At 46.5% G+C, this 24,008-nt stretch overlaps 1 protein-coding gene across 4 annotated transcripts in view; it reads left to right on the forward strand.

The window, feature by feature from the left end:
* The first annotated feature begins 12,389 nt into the window (after positions 1–12,389).
* The window catches only part of LOC100080149 (zinc finger protein 2 homolog), a 34,755-nt gene continuing 23,136 nt past the window's right edge, over positions 12,390–24,008 (forward strand). Inside the window, exon 1 of one of the 4 annotated variants that reach the window (XM_029070700.2) lies at positions 12,390–12,469. The gene's annotated coding sequence lies outside the window, so the exon portion shown is untranslated. The remainder of the gene's footprint in view (positions 12,470–24,008) is intronic. The other 3 variants (XM_029070701.2, XM_029070698.2, XM_029070699.2) reach the window with 3 other exon arrangements.

Consider the following 24,008-nt stretch of genomic DNA (forward strand, 5'->3'; position numbering starts at 1 on the left):
GAGAAGTTTTTGTTTCATGCGGAAGTTGATAAGCAACCACTGGAGGTTTTTAAGAAGGGAAGTGACATGCCCAGAGGATTTCTGCAGGAAGATGAGCCGGGCAGCGGAATGAAGAATAGACTGGAGCGGGGAGAGACAGGAGGAAGGGAGATCAGAGAGAAGGCTGACACAATAATCCAGCCATGATATTATGAGAGCCTGTACCAGTAAAATAGCCGTTTGGGTGGAGAGGAAAGGGCGGATCTTAGCGATATTATAAAGGTGAGACCGGCATGTCTTGGTGACGGATTGGATGTGGGGGTGAACGAGAGAGCCGAGTCAAAGATGACACTGAGGTTGCGGGCTTGAGAAATGGGAAGGATGGTCGTACCATCCACAGTGATAGGGAAGTCAGAAAGAGGACAGGGCTTGGGAGGGAAGATAAGGAGCTCAGTTTTGGACATGTTGAGTTTTAGGTGGCGGGCAGACATCCAGGTAGAGATGTCCTGGAGGCAGGAGGAGATACGAGCCTGAAGGGAGGGAGCCTGAGAAGCAGCGTGGCACAGTGGAAAGAGCACGGGCTTTGGAGTCAGGGCTCATGAGTTTGAATCCCAGCTCTGCCACTTGTCAGCTGTGTGACTGTGGGCAAGTCACTTAACTTCTCTGTGCCTCAGTGACCTCATCTGTAAAATGGGGATGAAGACTGTGAGCCCCACGTGGGACAACCTGATTCCCCTGTGTCTACCCCAGCGCTTAGAACAGTGCTCGGCACATAGTAAGCGCTTAACAAATACCAACATCATTATTATTATTATTATTAGTTCCCAGTCCATCAAAGAATCTTCTGTGCTGAGCAAGTTCCTCTTTAGTTGATAGGATGTTGATAGGATGTAGGAACACTTTTACAGTGGAAGTTACTCTTGAAATGACGTGAATAGCACTGATTCTTCTACTTTTAATGACAGTATAATAATAATAATAATAATGTTGGTATTTGTTAAGCACTTACTATGTGCCGAGCACTGTTCTAAGCACTGGGGGAGATACAGGGTCATCAGGTTGTCCCACGTGAAGCTCACAGTCTTCATCCCCATTTTACAGATTAGGGAACCGAGGCCCAGAGAAGTCAAGTGACTTGCCCACAGTCACACAGCTGACAAGTGGTAGAGCGGGGATGCACAAACCCTTTTCTGTGAGAGATCCTTATGTTGATGCTGGTATGTGTGAACCTTCTCCTTGAGCAGATCCAGAGATGACCAGATTGTCATCACTGCACAGGTGTCTTGTTACTATTATTATTCAGCAGGTGTGTCATGCTCAGTGCCTTACTGGATCACTGTTCATAATGGTAGCATTTGCCTGGGTTGAGCTCTAGTGAGAGCCATGGGTGAATGAGTGTGACTCAGTGGAAAGAGCACACAGACTTGGGAGTCAGAGATCGTGGGTTCTTATCCTGACTCCACCACTTGTCTGCTGTGTGACTTTGGGCAAGTCACTTAATTTCTCTGTTCCTCAGTTACCTCATCTGTAAAGTGGGGATTAAGACTGTGAGTCCCATTTGGGGCAACCTGATTACTTTGCAACTACCCCAGCACTTAGAACAGTGCTTGGCACATAGTAAGCACTTAACAAATACCATCATTATTATTATTATGACCATGCGGGTTCCATTTGTCCTAGGCATAATCGGCAATAGCCAAGTCATTTTTGTTTACCTCTCCACCCTATGTGATTGTAAACTCTTGAAGATTAGATTTTGGTATTGTAACCAGTGAAAAGTGTGGATTAGGGACTCAGGAGACTTGGGTTCTAATTCCAGCTCTGCCACTGGCTTTTGGTGTGGCCTTGGCCAAATCACTTCACTTCTCTGGGCGACAATTTCCTCCTCTGTAAAATGGAGATTAAAATTCCTGCTCTCCCTTCCTCTTAGATGGTGAATGCTGTGAGGGATAGAAATTGGTTCCCCAGTGATTAGACCAGAGTAAGTTGCATATTTAAGACATATTAATAAACCATATTTATTATTATTGTTGTTCCCGCCCAGGTATTTAGTACAACTCTCGACTGTAAGCTTATTAAGGCAGGGAACATATCTACCTTCTGTGTTCTATTGTACTCTCCCAAGTTCTTAGCACAGTGCTCTGCACAAAGTAAGAGCTCATTAAGTACCATTGATTGATTGACTCTTCACATTCTTGTTACCTGTCAAATTATGCCTGTTCATTGATGCACATGCATGATCACAGTCTCTGAATTTTATTCTGCAGAGTGGTCAAACACCACACCTCAGGAGGTGATTAGTGAAAGACCCCAAGACACTTTGTTAGTTACATTTTTACCCAAACAATAGCCCCACCTCTGCCTTAAATGTGCATTTCAATCACTCGCATAGACATCTTGATTCCCAGATAAGATCATCTTGGGCGCCAGAGCTTGGTGACACATTGTCAATGTTCAGCAGTGAAATTCAGCAACTACAAATGATTTTCTAATTTAGAAGGTACTTTTTACAATGGCATTTTAAAAGTTCTGTTCTGTGTTCCTCAAAATGGTGTTACTTCTGCTAAGGCTATGTTTCCACCAAATGGCCTGCACATTACTTTCCACAGTCCTCCCTTTGAGTCAAACTAAATTAATTAGTATTGACTCACCGTCCATATTTCTTATCCACTGCCTTTTTAGTCTTAGCTACCTCTATTTGCATTGGCTTCAGCTGAGGCTTCAAGGCGGCAATGCAAAAGCTTGTGGAGGCAATTTTGAAGACTAAATCCTGGCAGGTGTTATTTGGTAAGGGAACCGCCTGGACTGCCAAAGATAAAGTCAACACTCAGGCCCCGATTATTAAGCATTGCATAGTGACTGTCCTGTCAGGTTCCAATCACCCAAGGTGGGGTAGGGCCACAGCTTCAAGGGTTGGATGATCTCTGGGCTGCTGTCATCAAAGACTGCTGATTTTACTAGAGAGTGATGACTCCAGGCGCTTCTTTCCGCCTGATGACTAGCGGTATGGGTTGTTAGAAGTACTTGCAAGGGGCCTTCTCACACTGGAGTCAGAGTGCTAGATCGTCTGGTTGTCTTTATCCACATATGATCACCTGGTTGGTGGGGATGAACCTTGCAATCCAATGGCACTGTCTGGGAAAGAGCTCCAGCTCTCTGTAGCAAGACAAGATGCTTGCACAGAGATTTAACAGAGTCAAAAAACTGTTGGTCTCACCCCAGCAAAGAGCTGTTGGGGAGAGCAAACTGTCAGGTAATGGGGTGGGGAGGGGTGACCAAACAAGTTTGCATAACGGCTAAGGCCCGTGTCCACTCTAGGCCTGTTCCGTAACTGAAACAAAACAATTAGCAATACTTGAGGCTACTTTAGCTCTGTTTCTCGGCACAGTTTTCCCAGTAGGGTTTTGATCCCCCTGTAACCCCGTTCTACCTAGCCTGAACTCTGAGGATGATATGGGGTGTGTAACCTATGAGTATTTCCAAACACCTTATAAAGTTCATTGAGGCATTCTTCCTTAGAGTGAGTTCTGTGGCTTTGGTCGCAGGGACAGCTTCAACCTGACGAGTCAGCTGGTCATTCACAATCAGCACAAATTTATGGGAGGCAGATTAATCTGCAGATTTTCAAAAGGCGAGGTCACCCACAGTTGAGTTCCTTGCTGCAATTCCTTTCTTGTGATGAGGTTGATGGCTTGGTATATCTGGCACAGCTGAGTCACTCTCCCTGCTACCTGGTGGATACCAGAGGCAAACTATATGCATTGCACAGGATCCACTATGCCTTGAGACCTGTAATGGCCCTGGCTATGAATCTGCTGGCAAATAGGCCACATCAAGACAAAAGGTAGAATTGGCTTACCTTGCAGGGGTCCACCTGAGGCCATTTTTTCCCTGTGCCTCCAACAATCTCTTTGGCCTCTTAATAATAATAATGTTGGTATTTGTTAAGCGCTTACTATGAGCAGAGCACTGTTCTAAGTGCTAGGGTAGATACAGGGTAATCAGGTTGTCCCACGTGAGGCTCACAGTTAATCCCCATTTTACAGACGAGGTAACTGAGGCACAGAGAAGTTAAGTGACTTGCCCACAGTCACACAGCTGACAAGTGGCAGAGCCGGGATTTGAACCTATCACCTCTGACTCCCAAGCCTGGGCTCTTTCCACTGAGCCATGCTGCTTCTCTTCTTCAGCTGTGGTTGCACATGCCATGTACTTGGTGGTCTGTCCAGGTATAAAGACCACTGTGCAGATACTCAGCTCCCAGGTTTGCATGGCCATGGCTTTAGCGGCTCCATCCGCCCTGTGATTCTCGATGCTCTCTTCATCAGTAGCGGTGGCCTATGCCGAACAGTGGATAACTGCAGTTTCTTTGGGCGGTGCAATGGTGGCCAACAGTTTCTCCACCTAGATGGCATTTGCAGTCTTGCTACCACTAGAGGTTAGGAGTTCCCTCTGTTTCCAGTGGGCTCCTGAAGCATCACAATTCCCAAAAGCATAGAGTCAGCATAAATGTTAATAGCTTACTTAGCTCACAAGCTTTGGTCAAAGCGAAAAATCCCACAGCTTGGGCCCTCACAGCAGTTTTCAGTGGTTCAGCCCATAAGGTTTCATAAAGGGAGCCCATGGCTGGTCCAGTATACTGTCTTCCCTCTCTCATAAAATACGATTCATCTGTAAACAAAATCTCATCGGGGTTAGTTGGTGGAACGTCAGTTAAATCTCGCCTGGGTTTTTCTGCAATTTCCACAGTCTTGCAGGAGTCATGGGGTTCCTCCATCGTTTGTTCAGGTAGCAAAGTCGCTGGATTCAGAGTAGTACACCTCTGTATGGTAATAGCAGTCAGCAGAAGCACTTCATGTTGGGCAATTCTGTAGTGAGTTAAAACCCTGAGTTTTCTCCTATATCAGCAAAGCCTCAACCTCATGAGGAACAAAGACAGTTAATGGACTGCCCAATGCTATGTCCCTGCTTTTACATATCATCAAGGTCGTTGCCACCATGACACACAGGCAACTTAATGTTCCTGTTGCTACTTCATCCAGCTGGGCTGAATAGTATGCCACTGGTCATCTGAGGGGCCAAATTCTTGAGTCATCACTCCAGAGCCACCCCCCTTTGCTCATGCATGCATAGGCTTGGGATAATCGAGTCCAGGTACATTGCCATCTTTTCCAGGTAAAGGTAAACAACTATTGGAAAGCTTTATCCACTGGCATGCTGAAAAAGCCTGCACACAAGTCTGTCACCGTATAACAAACTTGCAGAGGCTGGGATTGCAGTAATAATCATTGCCAGGTTTTGGAACCTCAATATGAGTGTTGACAGCTCTTTGGTCTTGTACAAATAGGCAGACACTAACAGTCCTACATCAATGGGATTCCAACCCCATTCCCCATTTGGGTAGCACTCTTAGTTCCTCTGGCAATTCTAAACTTTTATCCTCTGAGTTGCAGATCATTGCAAAATTCTCTAGGTTATCTAGGGCCATTTCCACTCTTATGCCTGAGCTTCCAGAGTGTAAAGTGGTCTTTATTTTGCATAACAGATCCCTTCCTACTCAGCAAAACCTGGTGTTCTACTGTCAGAGGTCCCGCTGAGACAGTAGACAGTTTGTGCAGTTTTAGGCAATCACATCCGCTTATCCCCGATCCTCCACAATAATAATTAAAAATTTGCATCTCCTCTCCTCTAGCAAAAACTGATTTCCTTGACCCTGTAACAATTAAACATTCATAAACCACATCCCCCACCTTTAAATTCACATACAATTCTCCCCCTTTTGTATATAGTACAGGTTTCAACAGACAGCACATTTTAGCAAACACATTATCTTCTTCCAGTGGTTCAAAGCTTCCCCGAAAACTTCATAACAGAGGGGTATTCCCATGTCCAGTCATGGCCAGTTGTTTTACTAGTGGTGGCAAAGGCACCCCCTGGTAGCCTGGGATTGATTTTGGTTCAGGCTGTGACTAATCACTCGCCCTGTAGCCAACCTCCTGGGACATTCCCTTTTAAAATGTCCAGGCCTCTTACACCAGAGACAAACTTGGGTTTCTGAATTCTGAGTTCCCCCCATATTTTGGTTAAACCCCAATTTTAATACATTCAATTTGTAATATTCAGCAATTAAATCTCTACTTTGTGTGCAGCTGTTCCCTTATTAGACTCCTTTAGGTCACTGGCTGACAAAGTTTCTCAGCTTAACCCTATTTTAGTTAACTCTTAAAATCCACTTAAGCAGAGGAAAACTCCAGATTCAATTATCATTCCAAGTTTTCCTTTCTAATCTTAGTACTACTTTTGCCCCAACAATATTCCTTTACACCAAATTTTAATATTCCAGTTTATCAAAAATTATACAAAAGAACACTTCCATTCAATCATATTTATTGAGCGCTTACTATGTGCAGATCACTGTACTAAGCGATTGGAATGTACAATTTGGCAGCAGATAGAGACCATCCCTGCCCAATGATGGGCTCATAGTATTTTTCTGTACATTTTCCTTTCACCATACATTTGGTTAAATCCATAGTGAACATGTCAAAGCAAGTTTCCTTATTCAAACCAACACATTTATACCAGCCAGATTATATATATCAAATATATCAAGATGACAATTTATATTTGATTTGCTTATATACCTCTTTTACCAATTTAGCAAAATCTAATTCAGTAGAATTTCAAAAATAGTGATTAATTCATGACCCCTATAGTTATTTCTAGCTTGGGAGAGCAAGGACAAATTCTCTCCCAATTACCTCCATTGTACTTTCTAGAGGGAGGTGCCTTAGATGGAGGAGGGCAACCATATACTTGAGGGAGGCCTTCTCTCAAAGGAATTTAATTTTGATCTTCTAAACTGATAGCTCCAACCCTGAAGCCAAATTGGTTGTTTCCTACGCCCATATCTAAACTGCAGATTTACTGCAAATACCTGGGTGATTTCATGAGTAGCTGAGAGAGGGAAAAGAATTAAAAAGCACCAGGCTAATAAGATGACTCTCAACCTGTGGAGCTACCCAAAATTCAACTAGGAATTTCTCTTTGCAATACACAATACACGTTTTCACAACACTGGTCAATTCATTCAAACATAACGCATCCTAAACACACTTTCACACTGACGGAAGAGTACAGCGAATTCCGTCTATCAAACAAAATATCAATTTCTGCTCCCCTTTAGGACAAATGAGAAGCAGCGTGGCTTCTGTTCTCCATCTATACTCACTCCCTTGGTGAACTCATTCGCTCCCATGGCTTCAACTGTCATCTCTATGCAGATGACACCCAAATCTACATCTCCTCCCCTGTTCTCTCCTCCTCCCCTCCAGGCTCGTATCTCCTCCTGCCTCCAGGACGTCTCCACCTGGATGTCTGTCTGCCACCTAAAACTCAACATGTCTAAAACTGAGGTTCTTATCTTCCCTCCCAAACCCTGTCCTCTCTCTGACTTCCCTGTCACTGTGGATTGCACTACCATCCTTCCCATCTCACAGGCCTGCAACCTTGGTGTCGTCCTTGACTCAGCTCTCTCATTCACCCCACCCAACCAATCCGTCACCAACACCTGCCCGTATCACCTTCACAATATCGCCAAGATCTGCCCTTTCCTCTCCATCCAAACTGCTATCATGTTGGTAAAAGCTTTCATAATATCCCAACTGGATTATTGCGTCAGCCTCCTCTCTGATCTCTCTTCCTCCTGTCCCTCCCCACTCCAGTCTATTCCTCATTCCGCTGCCCACATCATTTTCCTAGAGAAACAGTCTGGGCATGTCACTCCCCTCCTCAAAAACCTCCAGTTGTTGACTATCAACCTTCGCACGAAACAAAAACTCCTCACTCTTGGCTTCAAAACTCTGCATCACCTTGCTCCCTCCTACCTCACCTCCATTCTCTCTTTTTAATGCCTACCCCGTACACTCCACTCCTCTGCCACTCACCTCCTCACTGTCCCCCATTCACACCTATTCCGCTGTCGACCCCTGGCCAATATCCTACAGCTGTCCTGGAATGCCCTCCCTCCTCACATCTGCCAAACTAACTCTCTTCCCCTCTTCAAAGCCCTACTGAGAGCTCACCTCCTCCAGGAGGCTTCCCAGATTGAGCCCCCCTTTCCCTCTGCTCCCCTTCCCCTCCCCTCCCCTCCTCTCCCCACCCTGGCCTCTGCTCCTCCCCCTTCCCCCTGCCGCTTCCCTCAGCACTGTGTTCATTCGTATATATCATTTATTACCCTATTTATTTTGTTAATGAGGTGTACATCCCCTTGATTCTATTTATCTTGATAATGTTGTCTTGTTTCTGTTTTGTTCTGTTTCACTCTGATGTCTGTCTCCCCCAATTATTCATTCATTCAATAGTATTTATTGAGCGCTTACTATGTGCAGACCACTATACTAAGTGCTTGGAATGTACAAATCGGTAACAGAGACAATCCCTGCCCTCTGACGGGCTTACAGTCTAATCGGGGGAGACAGACAAGAACAATAGCAATAAATAGAATCAAGGGGATGAACATCTCATTAAAACAATAGCAAATAAATAGAATCAAGAATAAATAGAATTACAATTAGACTGTGAGCCCATTGTTGGGCAGGGATGATCTCTATCTGTTGCCGAATTATACATTCCAAGTGCTTAGTACAGTACTCTGCACATAGTTAGCGCTCAATAAATACTATTGGATGAATGAATTAATGAATCTGAGAGCGCTGACCAGTAGTACCAAGACCATTTGTCTATGCATCTTTACCTCTAGTCTTGGCCTCAACTGTTTCAATCGGCGGTAGTTGAAGGTTCCCCGAGTGGGCCAAATCTGGTCACTGTCATTATTTAAATACTTTTTCCAGATCTTATTGGGCTCAATTGTCTGAGATTTCGACATACCTGTTTGTACCGGAAATTTCTTTGCAACCGAGGCTTCTAAAAACCTCCCAAAGGACTGTCCTTTGCTCCTTTCTGTTCCCCTTTTCCCTTATTCACTCTCCTTCTTTCACTCACACTTCTCACACGCCCTTGTCAGGGCAGGTCAGTCATACTGATCTGAGTCCTTAAATTCCATTCAGACACAACAAACGTTCAGAGAATAAGACCCCTAAGTGCATAAAACCTGGGGACAGGACATTAGATACCTTTTTCCTCCCAGAGACCATGAGACATGAAAAAGTCTCAACTTCTTTACAGTCATTCTTCGATCCCCATTCCCCTTCGAAGTCCTTAGGGTGACCTCACCCCGTGCAGGCTAGGAATTGTTCAGGGCATGGGTCTCAAGGTCGGTCTGCATTCATTCACTCATTTAATCATCTTTATTGAGCATTTACTGTGTGCAGAGCACTGTACTAAGTGCTTGGAATGTACAGTTCACGCAAACAGAGAGAGACAATCCCTGCCCAACAATGGGCTCACAGTCTAAAAGGGGGAGACAGACGGCAAAACAAAACAAGTAGTCAGGCATCAATACCATCAAAATAGATAAACAGAATCATACATATATACACATCATTAATAAAATAGAGTAATAAATAATAATGTCCCATCTGGGTCACCAAATTGTTGCAATGTAAAATGAAGCAGCGTGGTTCAGTGGAAAGAGCCTGGGCTTGGGAACCAGAGGTCATGGGTTCTAATCCCAGCTCTACCACTTGTCAGCTGTATGACTTTGGGCAAGTCACTTTACTTCTCTGGGCCTCAGTTACCTCATCCGGAAAACGGGGATGAAGACTGTGAGCCCCACATGGATCACCTTGGATCATCCCCTTGGCTTCATGGACTCCGTTCTCTCCTGGTTCTCCTCTTACCTCTCTGGCCAGTCATTCTCGGTCTCCTTCGCTGACGCCTCCTCCCCCTCCCATCCTTTAACTGTTGGAGTTCCTCAAGGGTCAGTTCTTGGTCCTCTTCTGTTCTCCATTTACACTCACTCCCTCGGTGAACTCATTCGCTCTCATGACTTTGACTACCATCTCTACGCAGTTGACACGCAGATCTACATCTCCGCCCCTGTCCTCTCCCCCTCCCTTCAGGCTCGCATCTCCTCCTGCCTCCAGGATGTCTCCACCTGGATGTCGGCCCGCCACTTAAAACTCAACATGAGCAAGACTGAGCTCCTCATCTTCCCTCCCAAACCCGGTCCTCTCCCAGACTTCCCTATCACCGTGGATGGCACAACCATCCTTCCCATCTCTCAGGCCCGCGATCTCGGTGTCATCCTTGACTCGTTTCTCTCGTTCACCCCACGCATCCTATCCGTTACCAAGACCTGCCGGTTTCACCTTTACAATATCGCCAAGATCCGCCCTTTCCTCTGAACCCAAACGGCTACCTTACTGCTACGGGCTCTCGTTATATCCCAGCTAGACTACTGTGTCAGCCTTCTCTCTGACCTCCCTTCCTCCTCTCTCACCCCGCTCCAGTCTATTCTTCACTGCGCTGCCTGGCTCATCTTCCTGCAGAAACGACCTGGACATGTCACTCCCCTTCTTAAAAGACTCCAGTGGTCGCCTATCAACCTCCGCTCCAAACAAAAACTCCTCAGTCTAGGCTTCAAGGCTCTACATCACCTTGCCCCTTCCTACCTCTCCTCCCTTCTCTCTTTCTACCGCCCACCCCGCACGCTCCGCTCCTCTGCCACCCACCTCCTCACCGTCCCTCGATCTCGCCTATCCCGCCGTTGACCCCTGGGCCACATCCTCCCGCGGTCCCAGAACACCCTCCCTCCTCACCTCCGCCAAACTGATGCTCTTCCCCTCTTCAAAACCCTACTTAAAACTCACCTCCTCCAAGAGGCCTTCCCAGACTGAGCTCCTCTTCTCCCTCTACTCCCTCTACCACCCCCCCTTCACCTCTCCGCAGCTTAACCCTCTTTTCCCTCCATGTCCCTCTGCTCCTCCCCCTCTCCCTTCCCATCCCCTCAGCACCGTACTCGTCCGCTCAACTGTATATATTTTCATTACCCTATTTATTTTGTTAATGAAATGTACATCGCCTTGATTCTATTTAGTTGCCATTGTTTTTACAAGATGTTCTTTCCCTCGACTCTATTTATTGCCATTGTTCTTGTCTGTCCATCTCCCCCAATTAGACTGTAAGCCCGTCTAACAGCAGGGACTCTATCTGCTGCCGACTTGTTCATTCCAAGCGCTTAGTACAGTGCTCTGCACATAGTAAGCGCTCAATAAATACTATTGAATGAATGAATGAATCCCCAGCACTTAGAACAGTGCTTGGCACATCGTAAGCGCTTAACAAATGCTATCATTATTATTGTGTCTTGACCATCACAGTAACCAACAGGCATGATTTTACACATGACACTGAGTAAATTTCATTGATTAAGATGGGTAATACAAATTCATTCATTCATTCAATAGTATTTATTGAGCACTTACTATGTGCAGAGCATTGTATTAAGCACTTGGAATGTACAATTTGGTAACGTACAGAGACCATCCCTGCCCAATGACGGGCTCACCGTCTAAACAGAGGAGACAGACAGCAAAGCAGAACAGAACAAAACAAGACAACACCATCAAGAGCAATAGAATCAAGGAGATATAGACTTCATTAACAAAATAAATAGGGTAATAAATAATATAGACAAATGAGCACAGTGCTGAGTGGAGGGGAAGGGGAAAGAGCAGAGGGTGGGGAGGAGGGGGAGCAGAGAGAAAGGGGGAACTCAGCCTGGGAAGGGCTCCTGGAGGAGGTGAGCTCTCAATAGGGCAAATGATTAGGAAGCAGTGTGGCTCAGTGGAAAGTGCCCGGGCTTGGGAGTCAGGGTTCATGGGTTCAAATCCCAGCTCTGCAACTTGTCAGCTATGTGACTGTGGGCAAGTCACTTCACTTCTTTGTGCCTCAGTTCCCTCATCTGTAAAATGGGGATTAACTGTGAGCCTCACGTGGGACAACCTGATTACCCTGTATCTACCCCAGCGCTTAGAACAGTGCTTTGCATATATTAAGTGCTTAACAAATACCAACATTATTATTATTATTTTAAGGGAAGGGCTGAGAAAAGTGTGCGGTATAAAGTAAGCCCTCAACAGATCCGATGGACTGACTGATTGGAGACTAAGTGTAGATAAGTAGGCAGAGAGGACAAGGGAATTGGTGTCTTTTCCCCATGATCCCCTTTCAGTCCCACAGCCCCGAGGCCCAGGCTGGGGAGTGGTGGGAAGCAGGAGCCTCCGTTCCCGACTGGCCCCGCGGCGGGGCGCCAAAGAAAGAGCGGAGCGGCTGGAGAGGTCGCTGGCGCTGAGCCCCGGCCGCCAGGGGGCCCCACGGCTCCTCCGCAGCGAGGCCCCGTCTGCGGCCGCCCCATCTACCACCGAGACCGACGAAGCCTCCGGAAGCCTAGAGGGGAACCGGAAGTGTGGCTCTCCGGGGCGAAGGGGGCCCCTGGGCGGCCATGTTGGGTGTGGCTGCCACCGGTCTCCCGCACGCGATGCCTCCTTTGCGCACGGCCCTGCCGCCGGGCCCGCCGGGCTGATAGGTAAGGGAAGGCTCTGCCGGTCCTGGGCGGAGGTGGAGAGGGACGGAGGCCTCCTGCCAACCCGCTGGGCCGCCCCATCCTGGGGGGTGACATGGGGCGACTTTGGGGAGACCCCCCCCGCCCCCCCTGCCCCCGGGGGGAGGCCCCTCTTCGCCTTCCTCCCCCTCCCTGCCGTCCCTCCCCCTCCTCTCACTGCCCACCCCACCCTTCAGTTCCACCCATTTTGGTGGCTCATGAACTTTTTTTTTCTTTTTCCCGGTGGGAGAGGAGGATGGCAATAATAATAATGGTGATGATGGTAGCATTTGTTAAGCGCTATGTGCCAAGCACTGTTCTAAGCGCTGGAGAGGTTACCAGAGAAGCAGCGGGGCTCAGTGGAAAGAGTCCGGGCTTGGGAATCGGAGGTCGTGGGTTCTAATGCCGGCTCCGCCACTTGTCTGCTCTGTGACCTTGGGTAAATCACTTCTCTGTGCCTCAGTTAATAATAATGTTGGTATTTGTTAAGCGCTTACTATGTGCAAAGCACTGTTCTAAGCGCTGGGGGATACAAGGTGATCAGGTTGTCCCACGTGAGGCTCACAGTTAATCCCCATTTTACAGATGAGGTAACTGAGGCACAGAGAAGTGAAGTGACTTGCCCACAGTCACCCAGCTGACAAGTGGCAGAGCCGGGAGTCGAACCCATGACCTCTGACTCCGAAGCCCAGGCTCTTTCCACTAAGCCACGCTGATCTCATCGGTAAAATGGGGATTAAAATTGTGAGCCCCACGTGGGACAAGGTGTTTACCTTGTATCTACCCAGCGTTTAGAACAGTGCTTGGCACATAGTAGGTGCTTAACAAATACCAAAATTGTATACAAGGTGATCAAGTTGTCCTGCGTGGGGCTCACAGTCTTCACCCCCATTTTCCAGATGAGGTAACCGAGGCAGAGAGAATAATAATAATGCTGGTATTTGTTAAGCACTTACTATGTGCCAAGCACTGCTCTAAGCGCTGGGGGGGATGCAAGGTCATCAGGTTGCCCCCACGTGGGCTCATAGTCTTCATCCCCATTTTCCAGATGAGGTACCTGAGTCACAGAGAAGTGAAGCCCAAAGTCCCACAGCTGACAAGCGGCTGAACCGGAATTTGAACCCATGACTTCTCATTCCCAAGCCCGTGCTCTTTCCACTGAGCCACACTGGTAGATTCCTGGCATTTTCAGGGGCAGGGGCCCGCTGTTTGAGGAGCATCTGGGAGCCTGCAAGGTGCAGGAGAATATGCCTTGTTTTCTTTTGAATGTGGCCTTCTGTGTTTCTGTGAGAGGAACTGTGTGGTATCCATTCTAATCCCAAACCTCCTATTCCTGGGGCAAAAAGGTCTCTCTAACCATCCCATGCTTTATAGTAGTTTTTGAGAGAATCAGCATGGCATAGTGGATAGACCACGGGCTTGGGAGTCCGAATGACGTGTGTGCTAATCCTGGCCCCGCCACGTGTCTGCTGGATGACCTTGGGCAAGTCACTTAACCTTTCTGGCCTCCAGTTACCTCATATGTCCATGTGGGACAGGGAATGTGTCCCACCTAACTTGCATTAACCCCAGTTTTTAGAACACGTAGTAATGTAATGGTAGTAAGGTCTCCCCCTTTAGACTGTAAACTTGTTGTGGGTAGGAAAAGTGTCTGCCAACTCTGTTTTAGTGTACTCTCCGAAACGCTTAGTACAGTACTTTGCATTTAGTAAGCCGTCAGTAAATTCCGCTGATAGATCACTTCTTGTGTGCCTTAGTGTCCTCAGCCACAAAATTTGGATTAAATGCATGTTCTCCTTTCCCTTAAGGCTCTCATTCACTTTGCCCCCTCCTACGTTCGTTCATTCATTCAATCTTATTTATTGAGCAAAGCACTGTACTAGGCTTTTGGAAAGTACAGTTCATCAATAGAGATAATCCCTGCCCACACCAGGTTTACAGTCTAGAAGAGGGGAGACAGACATCAAAACAAGTAATTAGGCATTAATATAAATAGACTTGTAGATATGTACATATATAATAATAATAATTTTGGTGTTTAAGTGCTTACTTTGTACCAAGCACTGTTCTAAGCCTTGGGGTAGATACAAGGTAATCAGGTTGTCCCACATGGGGCTCACAGTCTTAATCCCCATTTTCCAGATGTGGTAAATGAGGCACAGAGAAGTGAATTGACTTGCCCAAAGTCACGCAGCTGTTAAGTGGCGGAGTCAGGATTAGAACCCACGACCGCTGACTCACAAGCCTGTGCTCTTTCTACTGAGCCACGCTGCTACACACAAGTGCTGTGGGGTGGGGAGAGGGTGGGAGAGCAAAGGGAGCGAGTCAGGTTGACGTGGAAGGGAGGGGAGCCGAGGAAAAGGGGGGCTGAGTCTGGGAAGGCCTTTTGGAGGAGGTGAGTCTTCAGTGGAGCTTTGAAGGGGGGAAAGTGTGATTGGTGGATTTGAGGAGGGAGGGTGTTCTAGACCATTCGTTCATTCATTCAATAGTATTTATTGAGCGCTTACTATGTGCAGATCACTGTACTAAGCGCTTGGAATGTACAAATCGGTAACAGAGACAGTCCCTGCCCTTTGACGGGCTTACAGTCTATCTGGGGGGAGACAGACAAAAACAATAACAATAAATAGAATCAAGGAGATGAACATCTCATTAAAACAATAGCAAATAAATAGAATCAAGGTGATGTACTTCTCATTAACAAAATAAATAGGGTAATGTTTATTACCCTATTATATACAGTTGAGTGGACAAGTACAGTACTGAGGGGAGGGGAAGGGAGAGGGGGAGGAGCAGAGGGAAAGGGGGGAAAAGAGGGCTTAGCTGAGGGGAGGTGAAGGGGGGTTAGCTCAGAGGGAAAAGGGGAAGCTCAGACTGGGAAGGCCTCTTGGAGGAGGTGAGCTTTAAGTAGGGTTTTGAAGAGGGGAAGAGAATCAATTTGGCGGAGGTGAGGAGGGAGGGTATTCCAGGACCACGGGGGGATGTGGCCCAGGGGTCGACGGCGGGGTAGACTAGAACGGGGGACGGTGAGGAGGTGGGCGGCAGAGGAGCGGTGTGTGCGGGATGGGGAGTAGAAAGACAGAAGGGAGGAGAGGTAGGAGGGGGCAAGGTGATGGAGAGCCTTGAAGCCTAGAGTGAGAAGTTTTTGTTTCATGCGGAGGTTGATAGGCAACCACTGAAGGTTTTTAAGAAGGGGAGTGACATGCCCAGAGCGTTTCTGCAGGAAGATGAGCCGGGCAGTGGAGTGAAGAATAGACTGCAGCGGGGAGAGATAGGAGGAAAGGAGATCAGAGAGAAGGCTGACACAGTAATCCAGCCGGGATATTATGAGAGCCTGTAACAGTAAGATAGCCATTTGGGTGGAGAGGAAAGGGCCAGACATACGACGTGGGTCAGGGGTCGACCACAGGACAGGTGAGAATGAGGCACAGTGAGAAGATTTGCTCCAGTGGAGCAGTGCTACTCTTCTAATACAACCCAGGCTGCACATTTCATTTTTCTAATGCTAACCTCCTCACTTGTACTTGACCTCAGTCTCATCTGTCGTGCCACCAACTTCATCACATCCTGCTTCTGGCCTGGAATACCCTCTCTCTTTTTATCGGTTAGACAATTACTCTCCCTAACTTCAAAGCCTTATTGAAGGTAGGTCTCCAAGCGGCCTTCCCTGATTAAGCCCTCCTTTCCTCTTCTCTCACTCCCTTCTGTGTCGTTCTGACTTGCTTGCTCCCTTTATTCTTCCCCCATCCCAATCCCACAATACTTATTTACATATCTGTAATTTATTTATCTATATTAATGTCTGCCTGTCTGCCTTCCCCTGTTGACTGTCAGCTCATTGTGGGCGGAGAATGTGTTATATTGTACTCTCCCAAGCAATTAGTAGAGTGCTCTACACACAGTAAGCACTCAGTAAATGTGATTGACTGATTGCCTGACTGACCCTTATGGAGGACAGGAACTGTGCCTGATCTGATTGTATAGTATCTGCCTCACTGTTTAATACTGTGCTTGGCACAAAGAGCTTAACAAGTACCACAATCATTATGGTAATTTCCTCTGACTTTTCTGTGGTTCTTTCCACCCCTTAGTGATCCATTTGTCTTTGGCTTCAGAGCACAGCCCTCCCCTTACCTCTCTCCTTCAGCATTGGCTCAGGTAACTTTCCCTTTTCATTAATAATAATAATAATAATAATAGTAAGAAGAAGAAGAAGAAGAAATGTCATTTACAAAGTGCTATTACTACTACTAGAGTGGATATAAGGGATAGATAGAAGATTACAGTCCCTGCTCCCCAAAGGGCTCACAATCTTTTATCCCCATTTTATAGATAAGGAAACAGGCGCAGGGGGGTTATTTGTCTTGCTCAAGGTAACCCATTAGACCAATAGAGCTGGGACTTGAACCTAGATCTTGTGATTCCCAGCCCCCTGCTCTGTTCTCTAGGCCACACATTTTCAAAGAATGCTCCAGGGTAAGACTCACCAATCACTTGAAATGAAAAATTGTGGCAGAATGAATTACAGAGATTTTCATTCTTTCTGCTAGGTGAGGCTTATGTTTTGTTCGTTTGTTTTTCCATTTTGAAACTTCTCTGGGCAACTCATGGGTTGATAAATGTGGCCCCTTTTTGTGAGCCTGTGCACTGGATTTAACTTGCCATCATCTGGATTGGCTGGCCATTCGCTTTGCTGAAATCAGTTTCTTAGCTTCCTGTTTTTCCCATATTGTAACACTGTTTTTCAGTAATACCCAAACCGTGTATTCTGAATAGGCATTAGTTTCTCTTCAGTGATCACATCCCCCATTTAATGAAAATACAGCTGATGTAAACATTTTCTCATTATTGAATCATCTTGTGGAGCAAATCTGAGAACATAGAATCAGTTTGTAAGGCAATATTGCAATGGAGGGTAGAATTATCCAGGGAAATCTGAGTTTGGGGGAGACTAGGAACATGAGGGTATGTGAGAGGCCGCAGGGAAACCTCACAGAAAAGAGGCAGGCCAGGCTTTGCCCTCTGCACAAAACTCAACCCTCTTATCCCCTTAGCTGTCTTTCACCACCAACTTCTACACCTGGATCACCCTCACAACCCACTTCCTCCACTTCTGCATTCATTTGGCTGAAGACAGTTGCCAAAAACCCACGCTGACTTTTCTCCTGCTTAAATGGACTCTGTCTTCATATAGTTTCTTTCTGCTTGGCAACTTTTCTATTCTTTACCAACTCTCATGAGCACAATCAGTCAATCTATCAGTCAAATTTATTGAGTGCTTATTGCATGCAGAGCACTATACCAAGCCCTTGGGAGAGTACAATATAACCGCATGTTTCCTGCCCACAAAGACCTTTCAGTCTCCCTAATTCCTGAATTCCTCATTACACTCACCACCTTCCTCCCTAATCCCTGATGGTACCTTCATTTATTTTGTAGGTAGAATAGGTAAGAACTTTCCAAAGTTCCTCCTCCTCCTTGCTTCTTTGCTATCTCTCTTTTTTTCCTCCTTCCCAGTTGTTTCTCAAGAGGAGGTTTCCCACCTGCTTTCTATATCTACCCTGTCTACCTCTAATAGGAGAAGTAGTATTTAAGCTCTGCTCTGGGAATAAACACATGGGAGGAAATCAGACCAGTTGGGCTCATCATCTAAGAATATAAGGCTGAGGGAGGGGACAGGCTACAGACACAAGGAGAAAGGAAGCAATAAAATACTGAAACAACATAAAGAGCAGGGACAAATCCACCAAATGCAACCACGGTACAGTAGGGTGCTGTGGCTAGAGGAACAGACCTACAGTCTCCAGCGCTTCAGAGCCCACAGCCACAGGGACCCGCTAGATTCTGTAACCTGCTATATTCTTCGTTAGGTTTTTTAAAGGCTTGCTGGGGTTGGCTTTCTCCTTCCTCCAGAGCGATGCGAGGCAGGATGGGATGGAGGCTCCAAGTTGACACACTGAGGACCTGACCCTGGTTCTCTGGGGAGGCAGCATGGCGGTCTGCCCCATTTCACTTCTATAACACTTGAAGCGCTCATCATTCATTCATTCAGTCGTATTTATTGAGCGCTTACTGCATGCAGAGTACTATACTAAGCACTTGGAAAGTACAATTTGGCAAAAAAATAGAGACAATCCCTACCAACAATGGGCTCACAGTCTAGAAGGGGGGAAAACAGTGCTCTGACACAGTGAGCGCTCAAATACTATTGATTGATTGATCCCTTCTCTCCCTTGCAACAACCTTCAGTCTCTCACTCTTGGATGCTCAAATGTGCTTACCCCTACTAAACAAAGCCTTCTCGGGATCCCACAGCCCCTCCAGTTGTCACCCCATCTCCTGCTCTCATTGCTCTCCAAACTTCTCGACTGGATTTTATGAAACTACTCTCTTCACACCTCTCAACCAACTCTTAATTTGGCCCACTACAATCAGGTTTCAACCCTGTAACTTGGAGAGGCAACACCCTCTAACTCATCAGCTACCTCCTCATAGCCAAGACCCACAGGGTCTCTGCTTATTCCCTTTTCCTTTAAATATGTGAAGCATTCTCTGTTCCTTGAAATGCTTTCAGACCTCAGTTTACTTGACAGTTACTTACCTGGTCTTTCTCCTTCCTCACTGATGACTTTCTTAGCTTTGTTCCCTGGTGATCTTTTTCTGCCTTCATTTGGGTCCTTTTCACATGCTGTCTGTCACTGCTCCTGTCAGTTCTAACTTCACAACAGCTCTAGAATTTGTCCTTTGCTCTCCCTCAAAACTGACGTGCTGAGCCAAGCACTTATCATATCCCATTTTGATTACTGCATCAGCCTCCTCATTGACCTCTATTGTCTCTTCCCCTCTAACATTCATACTTCACTTTGCTGCGCAGATCATTTTGCTAAAGAAAATGCTCAAACCACATCTTCCCAAGCCTCAAAAAATCTCCAGTGGTTGTTCATCCTTCTCCACATCAAACAGAAACTCTTTATCATTGGCTTTAAGGCACTCAGTTGGATCTCCCCCTCCATTTTTTTAAATGGTATTTAAGCACTTCACTAGTGTGTGAAGCACAAGTCTGAATGATGAGGTAGATATAAATTAATCAGGTCAAGCACAGTGCCTGTCCCACACGTGACTCACAGTCTAAGCAGGAGGGAGAGCAGATATTGAATCCCCATTTTACAGTTGTCAGGAGATGTCATTTTAAGATCCTGCTGGGACAGGTGGGGGAGTCAGAGATGGAGCAGGAAGAGGGAGGAACTGGTGGGAAGTGGGAATTTTAGGGAGATCACTCATGATGGTTTCAATTTTATCAATAATGTAAGTGATGAGGTCATTGGGGCAAGAACTGGTGGTGATGACGGGACAGGGAGTTTGAGGAGGGATTTAGTTGAATGTCTGAAAAAACTGGTGAGGGCACTGGGCATGGGAACCAATAAAGATGAGAAATAATGGTGCCAGGTGGATTGCAGGCAGAGTTAAAGCTAGCAAGGATGGATTTCAGTTGGACAAGGTTGGCCTGATATCTGGATTTCCAGTAGCAGCACTCGGTGGTTCATGCATAAGTGTGAAAGAAGCATACTGTGAAGGTGATACAGGACCTTTGGTTAGTAGTATGAGATCAGTGAAGGGGTAGGTAGTGAGTGAGGTTAGTTCAGGTGAGGAGTGGTGTTGAGAGTGTCAGTTTGGTCATCAAGGGAAGGTAGTCTTGGATGTGGAAGCTAAATGGGACACGATGACTTGAAAATTGGTTGTGGTCAAAAGATCGGTGGTCTTTGTTGGGGAACAGGACAGTTTTATGGGTAGGGAAACATAGGAGAAAAGGCAGGTGAGGAAGCTGTGGTTGGATGGAGGGATTTCAGAGCTGGTGAGGCTAGAGATGTTGAGATCATGTGTGTCTGAGTAAGTGAAAGGGTGAGGTGGGGTGGAGTGGGAGGTCAGTGGAGCTGAGGAGTGGTAGGAAGAGGGCAGCAGAAGCGTTGTTGGGAGCATCATCTTTATACCAAACTTAGTGGCCCAAAGGTGCTTTTTATGGATGAAAGAGAGTATTAGATACAAGACACTTTGGGGTGATCTTTTTGGTAGTGGTAATTGCATTGAGTAAGATCTTATCATATGTAGAGTACTATACAAAGGGCTGGGAAATAATTAACAGGGGAAATTAGGCCTGGGCTGATTGCAAACCTTTTCTAGTACACTGCTGCTTTTAGTCCAGCAAGAGCACATCTTTCTTCTTACCTAAACTCATCCTTTCCTTGCTCTTCTGTCTCTTCTTTATTCCCTCTTGTTGCTCACCCCTCTTTGTCCCTGATCTATTTCTCCTTTAGGGGTCACCTGGTGTTAAAACTGGGGTCAAGGGCCAGCCTCAGGGTGGGGGTGCCTACAGCGTATCTGCAAGCAGCAGGGGAATGTTTTTGTTTTCCCTTTGGTGTGTGGCTATAAGTCTCGATCTGGGGATATTTATCTGTGCAGAACTGTGCAAGCGTTTCAGTTCCACCTCCAGATCTCCTTACATCTGGGGGGAGAAAAAAACATCTCTCCTATTCATATCCTGTTTTCTTCAGGACATTGTGTGGTTCTTTCTGCTCCCTATCAATTGTTCCTCCTTGCTTCTGATGCACAGCTTTCTTCATTGTCCCTGCTCCTTCACCACTGGCCATCTTTTTGCAACATGGTGTAGTGGATAGAGAATGGGTCTGGGAGTTAGAAGGTCATGGGTTCTAATCCTGACTCAGCCACTTGTCTGTTGTATGACCTTGGACCACTCACTTCACTTCTCTGTGCCTCAGTTACTGCATCTGTAAAATGGGGAATGAGGCTGTAAGCCTGTCTTGAAATAGTGGTCTAAGTCCCCAGATTACTTGGATTCTGAAGTACCGTTCATGTGAGGTGGAGATGCAAAAATCATAATACCTGCAATAGGTTAAGCAAGCATTTGAACTTTGTAATATTACAGTTGCAAGAATGAAAGAGGGATTTGTTAGGATAATTGCAGTCATTTTGTATACACATAGGAGAATAGGTCATAATGATATACAAGAGGAATAATACAATAGCAGCCTCCTCCTAGTTTGAGGGATTCCCCAGATTCTCAAGTGACTCTCATACTGTTTCGGGTTGCCTGGCATCAGCTGTAACATTTCTAGACCCAAGGCTGAGGTTCAATATCGCCAAGATCTGCCCTTTCCTCTCCACCCAAACGGCTATCTTACTGGTACAGGCTCTCATAATATCCCGGCTGGATTATTGTGTCAGCCTTCTCTCTGATCTCCTTTCCTCCTATCTCTCCCCGCTGCAGTCTATTCTTCACTCCACTGCCCGGCTCATCTTCCTGCAGAAACGCTCTGGGCATGTCACTCCCCTTAAAAACCTCCAGTGGTTGCCTATCGACCTCTGCACGAAACAAAAACTTCTCACTCTAGGCTTCAAGGGTCTCCATCACCTTGCCCCCTCCTACCTCTCCTCCCTTCTGTCTTTCCAATGCCCACCTCGCACGTTCCGCTCCTCTGCCGCCCACCTCCTCACCTCCCCCGTTCTCGCCTAACCCGCCATTGAGCCCTGGGCCACGTCCTCCTGTGGTCCTGGAATGCCCTCCCTCCTCACCTCCGCCAAATTGATTCTCTTCCCCTCTTCAAAACCCTACTTAAAGCTCACGTCCTCCAAGAGGCCTTCCCAGACTGAGCTCCCCCTTTTCCCTCTTCTCCCTCTACCCCCCCTTCACCTCTCCACAGCTAAACCCTCTTCTCCCCCCTTTCCCTCTGCTCCTCCCCCTCTCCCATCCCATCCCCTCAGCACTGTACTCGTCTCCTCAACTGTATATATTTTCATTACCCTATTTATTTTGTTAATTTTGTTAACCCTAATTCTATTTATTTGCTATTGTTTTAATGAGATGTTCTTCCCCTTGATTCTATTTATTGCTATTGTAAGCAGCGTGGGTCAGTGGAAAGAGCACGGGCTTTGGAGTCAGGGCTCATGAGTTCGAATCCCAGCTCTGCCACTTGTCGGCTGTGTGACTGTGGGCAAGTCACTTAACTTCTCTGTGCCTCAATTCCCTCATCTGTAAAATGGGGATTAAGACTGTGAGCCCCACGTGGGACAACCTGATTCCCCTATGTCTACCCCAGCGCTTAGAACAGTGCTCGGCACATAGTAAGCGCTTAACAAATACCAACATTATTATTATTATTATTCTTGTCTGCCTGTCTCCCCCAGTTAGACTGTAAGCCCATCAAAGGGCAGGGACTGTCGCTATCTGTTACCGATTTGTACATTCCAAGCGCTTAGTACAGTGCTCTGCACATAGTAAGTACTCAGTTAATGCTACTGAATGAATGAATGAACTCCCTGTATCTTCGCAAGGTCTTATAGACCATTTGGCTGTCCAGCCTTCATGTGCAGCTGGGCCTCCAAGTCTTATCAGCCTGTTACCTCTCTGTGCCTCATATCAATTACTTTCTGTCCTGGGTCCATTCATCTGTCTGCAAGACTGCTCTGTGACTTTGTGTAAGACCATAAATCAAAGTGTTACATAAACTACATGTTGGGCCCCCAGAATGTGTGGTCAGCACTCAAACAGACCTCACATTCCTTTGGTTAACCCTGTGTTTTCCTCCTCAAGTACAGTGTTCTTGCACAGGGCTGACCCTGCAAACATTTCACCCATTGGCATTTACACAAAACAGAAGAGCAGTGTAAGTCTATAAAGTCTGTTATGAGCGCCCCCCCCCTCGCCGCACCTACAAGCCATATATAGTGCATTACAGATAATAGGCTAGAACTGAAATCACATTCCCAGTTTACCTGCAGAAGGAGAATTTGTTAGAACATGGCCATGAGGCCAGTCTCACCTAGTTCTTCTCTACTTAAAACTTTGCCTGGCAGCAGCAGGCAATATGAACTCCTTAGGGCTACATAAAGAACTTTCTGGTGGCAGCAGGCTGCATGGACACCCTGGTCAAAGAGAAGTCTACATACATAAAAGCAATGACCAGCAAGTTGTCCCTTCTTCCTGGCAGTGCCACTGCAGAGTGGACATCCTAATAGTAATAATAATGGTATTTGTTAGCACTTATTATGTGGCAGGAACTGTACTAAGCACTGGGGTGGATACAAGTAAATAGGGTTAGATACAGTCCCTGTCCCATGTGGGACTCACAATCTCAATCCCCATTTTACAGTCCTTGTAAAGACTCCTTTTTTCTTAGGGTGGGAAAGTGGAGGATCCATGTAACAAAACTCAAAACAACTCCCATGCAAGTGTGGAGGGAGGGATATGGGGTGGAGACTGCATGTGTGATGGTTATCTCAGAAAGGGGTGTGCTACAAAGTGCTGCCTTGAATGCCTCAACTGATGGCCACCTTGAGAGGGGTGAGAAGAACAAGGTCCACCCCCAGTGCATGCCATCCAGATGTGCCTGCTTACCTGGCTCTGTCTGAAGCCAGCCTTGATTCCTGTTGGAATCTGCTTAAGGTTGTAGAAAATTACTCTCTGATGGGGCATGAATGGTAATTCTAAGTCCCCTTTGTCTGTGTCTGT

Source organism: Ornithorhynchus anatinus, chromosome 8 (genome assembly GCF_004115215.2).
Source record: "Ornithorhynchus anatinus isolate Pmale09 chromosome 8, mOrnAna1.pri.v4, whole genome shotgun sequence".
Classification (NCBI taxonomy): Eukaryota; Metazoa; Chordata; class Mammalia; order Monotremata; family Ornithorhynchidae; genus Ornithorhynchus; species Ornithorhynchus anatinus.